The following is an 11,844-nucleotide window of genomic DNA, read 5'->3' as shown; positions in this document are numbered from 1 at the left end:
TAGATTACAACCGATTCAGAAAAGTGTAAGTTGGTGTAACTTGCTTTTTTTTCCTCATCCAGTTGGAAATTACATTTTTTTATGAAAGTAAAGTTGCACTTTTCTGAATCAAATAACAATTGTAAATAAAATCTCTTCAATAGAATTGGAAGAACTGTTTATATAAGACAGTGAAGTTGCGACACTGCCGGAGTCACCATCATTGCCTAGTGCCAGCGGCACTACGCAACGAGAAAAATCATCTTGCCGACGTATTTGTCGAGTTCTTTTCGTCGGAGCACTTACACAGGTGACTCAGCTGGACACTCCTTCCTGCGAAGGCAAGTTTGCTTAGTTGTTTTTTGTTTCCTAAATTCTAAAAAAATGCACGCGCACTATTTCGCGTCATCGACCGGCCGGCCGTGAGCCGTAGGATTTTGATGCGATGCGCACCGACTAGTAGATTTCTGTCGTTTCGTGGTCGGCGTCCATTCCCCACCCTTCTGAAGATTTGTCCCACACACACACCCCTCTCTTATCCCTTCTCCCCATCCGTCCACAGCGACACGGGTCGGCGCGGCGGCGTGGTGCCGGCGACAGTGGATCTTGGATCCGGCGAGCTAACAGAGCTGAGCGGCTCAGCATCTGCAAGCACGGCGAGGGAGGAGCAGGACTTCGCTCGCTGTCGAAGGGCGCCCCCATGGTGAGGGAGATAAGTCGCTTGACATTGACAGCTCACGCGACCCTCATGTAGCAGGAGGCGGTGGTGCGACGCGAGCTTGTGCGACCGCGGCGTGTGAGAGGCGACTCCGCGTGGTGCGGGAGATAACTGATTGTGCATCGGCAGCGTGCAAGACTGGAAGTCGCAAGGTTTGCCCCCTTTCGAACTACTTGTTCATGTGGTTCTCTCCTTCACTTGAGTATCGATGTAGCCATGTGTGTTGCTTCCGTTGTCCGGGAGATGATTCAGCGGGGAGGTGTGGAGAAGACGTGGGAGAGCAAGGGGGATTGGTACACAAGAGAAATTTTTCCCCATCAAATTTGTTGGGCAGTTCGGCCATGTACTGGGAATTGTAGAAAGGATTGAGAGGCAATTATGGACACTGTGTTTGAATCACTGGGGCATTTTTCGTAGGCAATAGTAGATAGACAATTATGATTATCAGTTTGTTTAGGAATTGTCGAATTGGGACATAACAGTATCCCGCATCAATTTATCCTGAATGTTGTCTCAAAGATGAGTTTAGAAGCATATCTATTTGAAAGTTCAGAGTTCTTTTTTTTTCTCAAAAAGTATTGATTTGCTGTAGCAAGGAAAATCAAAGATGAATGGGAAGGAGATGATTCAGGGGTGGTGGTCCGGGTTTTGTGGTTTCACATCTTGGCGTTTCGCGTCTGCAGCTGCGGTTTCCGACAAGGTTCTAGTCGCGGTGGATGTGGTGGGTAGGTGGGGCATAGGGATGGGTTTCTTGCTTCGGTCCCGGCGTGTGTTGCGTCGGGACTACATGACGAGATTCTAGGTGGTGGTGCGCCCTATGTGTTTCCTCGACAGATCTGGGTAGCTGCACGGAGAGCATTACGTAGTTGGCTAGTTAGATTATGTAGTTGCACAAAAACGGTAGGGAAGTTGAATGCATTGCATAAAAGCATGTTCATGCACTCTAGGTGTTTTTGCAGACACATATACTCAGTTTGCCTGCAATGTAGTCTAGTTGCACATGCATTGATGTTTAGTTGGTAGGACTAGTTGCACGCACATATGCTCAGTTGGCCTGCAATGTAGTCTAGACACACATTGATGATTAACTGGCAGGACTGGTTGCACACACATATTCTCAATTGGCATGCAATGTATTCTAGTTTGATACACATTGATGTTTAGTTGGCAGTACTAGTTGCACACACATATGCTCAGTTGGCCTGCAATGTAGTCTAGTTGCACACACAGTTTAGTTGGCAGGATTAGTTGCACACACACATATGCTCAGTTGGCCTGCAATGTAGTCTAGTTGCACACACATTGATGTTTAGTTGGCAGGACTAGTTGCACACACATATGATAAGTTGGCGCGGCATGAGGATGCAGAGCTGTTGTCGGGCGCTATGATAGGATGCAGAGGGGGCGACGGGAGGATGGAAAGTTGCTGCCGCGCGTGGCGATGACAGTGAGGAACCACGCGCGGCAACAACGGCTGCTCGGGGTTGCTGCAGGAGTGAGTCACCGGGGGTGGGCGATGTTCCATTTCTGTGTTTGCACGGGACTCCGGTGAAGTGCTAGTTGTCAGGGGATTGACTGCATTGCATAAGTTGTCCAATTTTAGTTGTTTTTTAGACGGGTCCGGTGAAGTTGCACGCAGAGGAGTACATAGTTGGCTAGTCAGGTTCTTTAGTTGCACAGGAACCTTCAGGTAGTCGACTACACTGCCCAAAGCATGTTCAGTATGGGGTGTATTTTTTGCACATACATGTATGCTCAGTTGGCTTGCATTGCTGTCAAATTGCACACACTGTTTTTGTAGTAGCATACCACACGGATGCTCAGTTGGTTTGCTCTCATTGTTAACTGAATAATCAATGACATTTTGCCGATTATATGATACGCCTGCTGCCGATGATGATTTTTTGCATTTTGCTGATGCTACATGATTTGGTTCTCGTTTTTCGTGGCTGTAACTAAATTCCTCTAGTGATCGTAGTTAAATTATGTAGAAGTTGCATACCAGAGGTTGTTTATGGGTAATTCACACAAGCCGTTGCCAATATTTCAATTTCTTTTTCGATTTTTTCTGTACATGATTTTGCATTAGTAGTAGGCTTGCATAACTAGTGCTTGAAACAGCAGGGCATCCAAGAGAGAGGCATGACATTCAATTTCAGTTCCTGCAGTTTATCCAATTTAGTCATTTTTGTAGTACTAGTGGCCATTGTAGCATCCCTACTTGGTTAAGAGTATGAGGAAGTTGCACAATACGGCCATACTTAGTTGGCAGTTTAATTATCTTGTTTTTCCATATTCACATATTTTGTTGGTATCTCTAGCGGTTGTAATTGCACACGAACCTCATAGTAGTTGGCTCCATATATCATGCAAGTTTCTTTCATACACGAAACTGATTCAAGTTGGCATCCCTACAGTTTGTAGTTGCACATGAACCTTATAGTAGTTGGCATCCATATAAGGCATAGTTGCACATGAACCTGATATTAGCTATCATCTTTTAAAATTCACTATTTCAATTAGACAGACCTAACAAATTTCTTTTCTTAATTATGTCAGTTAGAGGTGTGTGTAAGTAATTTTCCCCATCCAACCAATGTCATGGAATAGCAATCTAATCGTCACAGTCATTAAGATGGACTTGAAGGGGTATGGTGTGTTTGTCAAGCTACAAGTGAGTAGACCTTTTTGCTCCCCTTCTTTTGTTTTTGAATACATCTCCTTTTTTAACTTGCACATGTTTGTTCTGGCAGTTTTACAACTAGGCATACCAGTCTGGCACAACAACCCATGGTAGTTGCACAAAGGCTTATACATTTTTCTCTCAAAGGTAGTGGAAGAGGGAACAAACAAACAAATCAGCATGAGTTTGAAATAAACAAATCAAATTTTGGCAGCACCTTTTCTATCAAACTAAACATCCAAATAAATTCTCTCAGTTGCACACATGGGTCTAATCAGTTGCACAGATGCACCCACAGATTGCACAAATAAAACACATGATGTTTTTTTTTGCTGTTGTATTACATTTCTTCTTCTTCTGTATTCAAGCTTTTCACACAAGTTCTATTCCAGCTGGCACACAATAGACACAAATCTGAAAGTATTTTTATTCAAGTCAAACATCCAAACTAGTTCTGTCAGTTGCACAATTCTTTTTTAAGTTGCACAGAAGAAAACCATAAGTTGCACACCACAAATCTATCTAGTTCCAATATGTTGTCAGGTTTGCCGCCACATACATTTTTTATGTTTTTCCATAGTTCCAGATAGGGTATTCTGCCAATTTTGACCAAGATGACATACAACATGGGGTCCCATGTTTTCTCATGAAGTTTTTGTTTTTTATGCATCAACAATCTTACAAGCAGTAACACATCTTCTTTTTGTTTTGTTTTTGTCTACCAACCAGGAGCTGGATGGATGAGCTTCTAACAAACAAATTTTGCACAGAAGAAGTGATCACCAATAAGCAATCTGCTACTTTGTCTCTCTTTTTTAGCCATTGTTTGCCTTTTGAACTAAAACATTAGTGCATTATAGATATATCTAGTAGACTAGGTGCAACAAACTAGAACATATGGCCTATATATGTTACATTTTCTTCTTTTTTACAGCAGGATGTTCACTGGTTTCCTCTGTGTGTGTGTGTGTTGCACAATATGAAACAAAAGTTGGCTGGATTACCTGAAATAGTTGGTCGCAACCAAAAGAAAAGTCACACAATATGAAATTCCATGTTTGTGTGTTCCTGGGGTTTTATGTGTGTTTTTGCACAAGTTTGGCTGAACTATTTGTGGAGCAGTTGCAGTCAACATGAAGATGAATTGGAGAAGTTGAATTCAAGCTGAAGAAGAAGAGGAACATGTCACCTTGGTTCCTCCTTTTTTCAAGTTGAAGATCTACAGCAGCCTGGTACTTCCCACTTCCTTCCTTCTCTTTTCCCCCTCAAAAACTACATAGATCACATCTTCTTGGTCTTCACCTTGACAGATCTTCCCTGACAGCTTCTGAGATAGGGAAGGCTCCCATGGCGTGTTCGTAGTTACTTCTTTCGAGGGTAAGAAGATGGTGGGCGAAGCAGCAGGAGATGGGTTGGTGTGTGTGGGTGATTGGTGAGACCAGGAACGAGGAAGAGAAAAGGTGGGGGCAGAATCACGTGGGTTCAGTAGTGGAGTGGGGCGCTGGGGACCTGGTGTTTTCTGTGCGGTGGGGGTTGTCCTTTCCCTTTTTTCCTTTTTAGGATTGAGTGGGGACAGAAACTTACCATATTTAGGAGGCCGCTCGGGACCGCTAGGGAGCCAACGGCCGCTCCCTCGACGCGTCCTGTTTGTTTTGCACTCTTCAAAGTCCTTTGCCGAGTGTAACAAAGCAGGCACTCATCAAACAAACGGCCGATGACAGAACTAGAGAATTGCCAAAGCCTAGGCATGCCGTAAGCTAAAACTTACTCGGTCTATCAAACACCACAAGTATCATATATTTGGATAAAGATCATATGCAGTATACGCACTAATGTTTCGTAGATCATAGAAGTACTAAAAACATATGATACAATACCAAATAACTCTCTAGGCACTAGCCAATTATGTCATTAAACAAACATGATTGAAACCAACACGATCAACGTTCAATTACACAGTTTATCGATATACTATAGGTAAATAACTCACCTAGCTGTCATTTGCTGGCAAAAGCCCTCGTAGTTGCCGGTTTGCTACTACTTGTTGCCTCTGGTACCAAAGAAAGAGATAAGCCAAAGAAAGAGATAAGCGGATGTACTATAAGTTCGACGTGAGAAGCGACATGTGGATGTGCTGACCTTCATTGGTTGGTGTCGGTAAACAGGATAAAAATTCTTGTCATTGTCGTTTCTGGCTGGACATGTGACGGTGGCTATTCCTTCTTGAAGGTGTTATTGCGGAAAAAATCGAATTAGTCGTAGGCGCTATATTCATATATTGTCATGGTTCTACCCTGGTTGTCTAAGTTTTGTACTCCGTTTGTTGATGTCTTTCGGCCTTACTGCCTTGCATCAACTTTAATAAAAATGAATATATGCATCGTAAGGATGCAGATGCCAGTTTTTTTTAACGGCATATGTAAAGTTTGTTGCTATAATTGTTAGGAGTTAGGACACTATACTCGAGAGTGTCCCAATTCAAGACAGGTGGGAAAGGAGTTGGAGATTCTTCGGCTAGCTGAAGTGGGCATGAATGATGACGCAAGGTTGCTCTGGTGAAGAACTAGCGGATACTAACATGAAGATGGACATGTAACAATTGAATTGGGTTCCTACATGCGAATATGTACTTAGTTATGAATTGAGCGTAGGTCTGATGTTTAGATTCCTTGTGCTACAACCAGCCCATCGGGGTTTAAGTCCTAAACATGGTACTGGTGCTTGCATTGTCCTGAGTTTATTTCAGGCTTTCTGACGATGGTCATTCAATGGGAGCAAACCTTCTTATTGACTACGAGACGTCTGTGACGACTTCATCAATCTTAAGATGTTGTGTCACCTTAGTCGGAGATGCTCATATGAATAGTATGTGTGCCTTTATAGAGATGAGTGTATGTACATATGTATGCGAGTGAGCGTATACAATTTTACTGTGTTAAAAATTATTTGCTTAGTCTACATGTGGCATGGGCACTTGTATTTGCTTAGTATACATGTGGCATGGGCACTTGCGCCGTTTGGCACATTCATGCCACTCAGCCAAATAACGCTACTAGGGCCAACCCGGCAATCTTAACCATCTGCCCTATTCTCTCTAAGGGCATCTCCAACACTATTCTTTGTTTGACATTGTATTCATCCGCGGATGCATTCACGGACTTTAATATGGGAGCCGGTTATTTAACGCAATCCACACTGATATCAAATGTGACTTAAACAAATAAGACAAATTTCATGCAATCCAAACGATTGTCATTTAAACCGGACAAAATTCATGAAAAGTTCGACATATTTCATTAAACAAAAGCGGACATGACACTTTTTAACATAGCAGAAGTTCCTATACCAACTCTTCGCCAGCGGTGGAGACATCCGTGTTCCACATCATGTTCTTCCACATGTTCGGCCAGAAAAAGTAAGACATATGACATGGAACACGGATGTGCCCACGTCTGTTTCCTACCGAAGTCTGTTATCTCGCTGTGGACGTTGATGGTGAATGTGTGGTCGACGATCAACATGGATAGGCCAGCCTCATGGTCATTGTAGCCCGGCGTGAACGATGCGAGTGATGTGAACAACACAGAGCTGCTGACATCGCCAACAGCTTTTCCGTCTGTGATCGTTGAGCCACCTCCGTGTCCGCCTTCGCCTTGATATCCACAGACAGGCATCATAGTCCTCCATGACACGCAACCTCCATCGCTCGCGGCGGATGTCGCGGGCGCAACACATGGACTCGTACATCGCCCGCTGCTCATCCACGAAGGCCAGATTTTCTGCTGCCATGGTCACGACAGTTTCCCTTAGTTGCCAGCTCACCGCGGAGCTGTCCCTATGCAAGCCACTGCTGCTCAAGGAGTCGCGGGTTGTACATATGCTCCTCCTATAGTATCCGGAACGTGGAGATCGGCGATGCTGGCTGCTCCTCCATCATGATGACCTTGTAGTGCGCCTGCGCGGTCGTGGGCTCGTCATCGGATGCCTCCTTCATCATCTGGCCGCCATCCTATGGGCTGTCCTTCGGCGAGCTCGCTGGCAGTTTGGTCTCTATCTATCACGTAAGACATGTCTGCTAGCCGGCCGCCAGGTCGGCCAACTCGATCTTTGGCTCCGTCGAGAGCGTCAATAACAACGCACTAGAGCTCCTCGTCATTGTGTTGGACGTGCATGAAGTAGCAAGGGAAGCGGAGGTTGTGTGGTCGATTGTGTCGTGCACGGCCACACTTAAATAGAAGGTGCGGACCAGGCTAACCAGCGAGCTATTTCAATGCGGGCACTGGAGTGGGTTTCTCGGCCGCCATGCATGTTTGTCGGTAGGCAAAAGGACGCGCAGCTGGCTTAAATGTGGTAGATGTCACCACCACCCGGTCAGGCCGCTCTTGCATTGAACAAGCGCGGAGCCCAAGCAGACGCAGCGCGTGCGGTGCTCTCGGCCGGCACACCACTTCAATGCCAGCTCCAGCGACCGGTCCCGTCTGCTTGGGGCCGACATGAATGCGGAGCAGGGAGTGGAGGTATGATCGCACGGGAGAGGGTGCGGTTGCGGGAGATGGTTTGAGTGGGACTGCGTTGTCAGATGCCTATGTCGTGGCGCTCCGGACGCCTGCAAACTTGCCTTTGGTTCGCAAGAATTCGGGCTCGCGGACGTGTCCCCTGGCAAATACGGATTCATATTGAATAGTAAACTACGTTTAGACAGCTTGGTCCAGTTACGGCTATTTGAGTGTCCGTGTTGGAGATGCTCTAAAGAACTTGAAGGACGATGGGTGAGGACCATGACAAATGTTCTCCCGTGGAAGAATGTTTGTTTGCATTATCTTGGAGAGCAAAGTCAAGCAAGAACATGCACGGAGAGCATAATCTTACAGCTCGAACAGGTTGACAATGCGTGCGCTCATTCCCTGTCATTGAGTCGTGTACGGCAATGACAGGGATGAAGGATGATTGGAAGGACATTTCTTTCACTGGGACTTGGGATCCACGAAGCTGCCAGCATGATTTAAGTGTGTACTATACCGGTTTGCAGTTGTCATTTCTGTTAATTTTACCAAGTGTGGCATCCAGATATACGTTAAGGAAAACCGTTTTAGTTGGCTGAGATTTTCTTAGAGCACTGTTATATCAAACATTCGGATTATAGGTAGAGATCCGAATGATCTCATCCCGCGAGACCGAGCGCACGAAGCGCGTTGCAGCATCGCGATCACATGCAAAGCTCGCTAACAACCCATATGCAAGATGCGTGAACTGATTATTTCAGTAGGTAAATCTATGTTACATCTAGATGTTATATAATACCTCACATCTAAATATGTCATCATCGTCATTTAATCCCTAAACAAGTCCATCCCGCCTTGTGGGTTTGTTTGTTTGTTTTTATTTTTTTATTTAATTAATCATGATTCAGGCTAATCAGTTCCCTTTTTCTAGGTACGATGGAGCAGGTTTGAGCGCCACCAGCTTTGAAGGACCGTGCAGCTCTACCATCGCCACCAGGAGCAGCAGCAATTCATCACCTTCCTGCTGCAGCAGAGCAACAAATGGCACCAAAAACAGGCAAATGTAATGTCGTGCTCGTCCCCTCCAATAAAATAATCACCAATATTTTTAATTTTCTAAAAAAACATGATTTTGAAAAAAACTCAGGATTTTTAAGAAGTTAATAATTTAAGAAAACATTCATGATTTTTTATAAAGGAAAACGAAAAATATGAATATTTTTGGATTTTGTAAACATGGACATGCAACTAGCCCACAAACCTCCTCCCGACATTAATTGCAGTCTTTTATTTCTCTTGGACATCTTTGTCTCAGTTTTTTTGTTTGGTTGTGCAATGCTGGGCTTTGTGTCTGACAGTCATGCGCCGCACAAGGAGCCCCCGACTAGGCTAGCCCATTAACAAGCATGGCACGATGGTGGATAGTGCAGCATAAAAATTGCAAAAAAGAAAATGCGCCCGCTCGAAATCGAACACAAGAAATTGAAATTGTGATTATTTGATTGGTTCAAACAATTTTTGAAAAATTGAGATATACTTTCGCAAAAATGAGAACAAATTTTTAAAATTTAGAAACATTTTTTTGGAAAGAAGAATATTTTACAAACTTCAAAACATTTTCTGAAAACATGATTTTTTTAAATGAATACACTTTTTCAAAAAGTTGAATAATTTTTGAAAGTTGCAAACAATTTTTGGAAACATGAAATATTGTTTCTAACATTTGAACTTGTTTGAAAAAAGAGTAACATTATATAACTTGCGAACAATTTTTGAAAAACATGAATACATTTTGAAATTTCAAAAAAATTGATAGACATGAACTATTCTGGAAAAATGAACAAATTTATGAATTTTGGAACTTGTGAATTTACACAAAAGAAGAATAAAAAAATAGATAAATGAAAAAGAGAGATTGACTTTTGAAAAATAGAAAAATTAAAATGAGAGAAAAACCCGTGAAGAATAAATGATAAAAGAAAAAAAACAGCAAACATGAAGAAAAGAAGACAAAACAAAAGAAACGTATCCTAGCTACTTGGGTCTGCTCATCTGGGGTTTGCTCGTAGTCGAGGGCTGCCTTGCAACTGGGTGAAAAGAAAGTCGAACGCTAGTTGCGAGTGTAGGGTGGACTCAGAATTGGGATTAAAAAAGGTCGTGTCCCAGTTGCGGGTCGAGTTTGGACTTGCAACTGGGACAAAAAAATTGGGCCCCTGTTGCGAGTCGAGGGTTGACTTGCAACTCGAACAAAAAACCTTAGGCCCCAGTTCGAATTGAGGGTGGACTTCCAACTGGGATAAAAAAGGTCGGTCTTCAGTTGCGAGTCGAGGGTGGATTTGTAATTGGGACTAAAAAAGACCGGTCCCTAGTTGCGAGTCGACAATGGACTTGCTATTCAAACAAAAAAGGTTGGACCCCAGTTGCAAGTCGAGGGTGGACTTGCAATTTGGATAAAAAAAGGTCAGACCCAAGTTTTGAGTGGAGAGTGAACTTGCCGCTGGGGAAAAAAGTTTGGATCCGAGTTGCGAGTCAATGGTGGACTTGCACCTGGGACAAAAAAATGCTAGCCCCAGTTGCAAGTTGAGGGTGGACCTGCAACTAGGACAAAAAAATATCAGGGCCCAGATGCAAGTCGAGAGTGGGATTGCAACTGGGGGGAAATGTCGGATCCTTGTTGCGAGTCGAGGGTGGACTTGCAACTGGGAAAAAAAGGTCGGACCCGAGTTGTGAAAAAAGGGTGGACTCACAATTGAGACAAAGAAGGTCAAATGTCAGTTACAAGTCAAGCATAGAATTACAACTGGGACAAAAAAGGTTGGAGGACAGTTCCTAGCTAGTCGAGGGTGGACTTAAAATTAGAAGAAAAAAATGTTGGGTCCCAGTTGCGAGTCGAGGGTGGACTTGCAATTGGGACAAAAAAAGGCCATATCTGAGTTGCTAGTCGAGGGTGGATTTGCAACTGGGACATAAAAAGTCGGACCCGAGTTGTGAGTCAAAGGTGGACTTACAACTAGGACAAAAAAGGATGTGCCATAGTTGTGAGTCGTGGATGGACTTGGGATGAGACAAAAAAGGGTAGGGGCCCAGTTACCAGTTGATGTTGGACTTGCGACTGAGAAATTAAAAGGTCGAGCCCCAATTGCGAGTCGTTGATGAACTTGCAACTGAAGCATACCCCAGTAATCTCACTGTAAACAACATGATAAGTTTTGTATTATTGGCATGATAGTTTGGGCCGCAAGGTGAGGTCCACATGTCGACGCTGCATGGCCCACTTATAAAACGGAACATTGCGGTTCATGCCAGGCCAGGCTCGTTTAGGCGTTTGCTGTGCTGTGGTGTTTGTACATGAGTTTATCAACAGTGTTGTGTATATATTAGCATGCTATTTACATAAAAATTATCAGGTGTATGTATTTCAATTCTTTTTTCCTTGAACAAAATGTTATGGTTTGTATGTGTGTCATCATCTCTATTGTGTGTATATTATCATGCTACTTACACATAAGTTATCAGGTGTACGGTGTGTAAATTATCATGATAATTACACATAAGTTATCAAGGTATGTTCTAACTACTTCCCCCTCCCCCGGGTCAAAGTTACCATGCTAAGGGTACGATAGTTATCAGGTCAGCGTGCATAAATTACCATGGTAATTACACAGAAGTTAACGTTGTATCTTTTAACAAACTCACCCCCCCCCCCCCCCATCAGAGTTACCAGACTTGAGTTACATAAGTTATCAGGTCTACGGTATGTATATTACCATGTTATTTACACATAAGTTATTAGGGGTATGTTTCATCAACTTTTTTTGGTGAAGAAAAGATTAACGCAGTGTTGGTATATAAGTTATCAGGTCTGCGATGTCTAAATTACCATGCGCCATTCACACGAAACAAGGGTACGTTGTATAAAAAAATCATGTAAAAAAGATTACAGCGGGGTGAACGTGTAATTT

General features: G+C 43.5%; 1 long non-coding RNA gene across 2 annotated transcripts; it reads left to right on the top strand.

Annotated features, from left to right (window-relative positions):
- Nucleotides 1-451: 451 nt before the first annotated feature.
- LOC123051920 (uncharacterized) lies at nucleotides 452-5,106 on the top strand. 2 transcript variants are annotated; one of them, XR_006424378.1, is made up of 4 exons: nucleotides 454-849; nucleotides 3,257-3,371; nucleotides 4,110-4,612; nucleotides 4,691-5,106. It is a non-coding gene; the product is annotated as an uncharacterized lncRNA (long non-coding RNA). The 2 variants fall into 2 exon arrangements; XR_006424377.1 differs by having other exon boundaries at nucleotides 452-849; nucleotides 3,257-4,612.
- Nucleotides 5,107-11,844: the final 6,738 nt, after the last annotated feature.

Source organism: Triticum aestivum, chromosome 2D (genome assembly GCF_018294505.1).
Source record: "Triticum aestivum cultivar Chinese Spring chromosome 2D, IWGSC CS RefSeq v2.1, whole genome shotgun sequence".
In the NCBI taxonomy this organism is placed as follows: domain Eukaryota; kingdom Viridiplantae; phylum Streptophyta; class Magnoliopsida; order Poales; family Poaceae; genus Triticum; species Triticum aestivum.
This window is presented reverse-complemented; position numbering and strand designations above follow the sequence as displayed.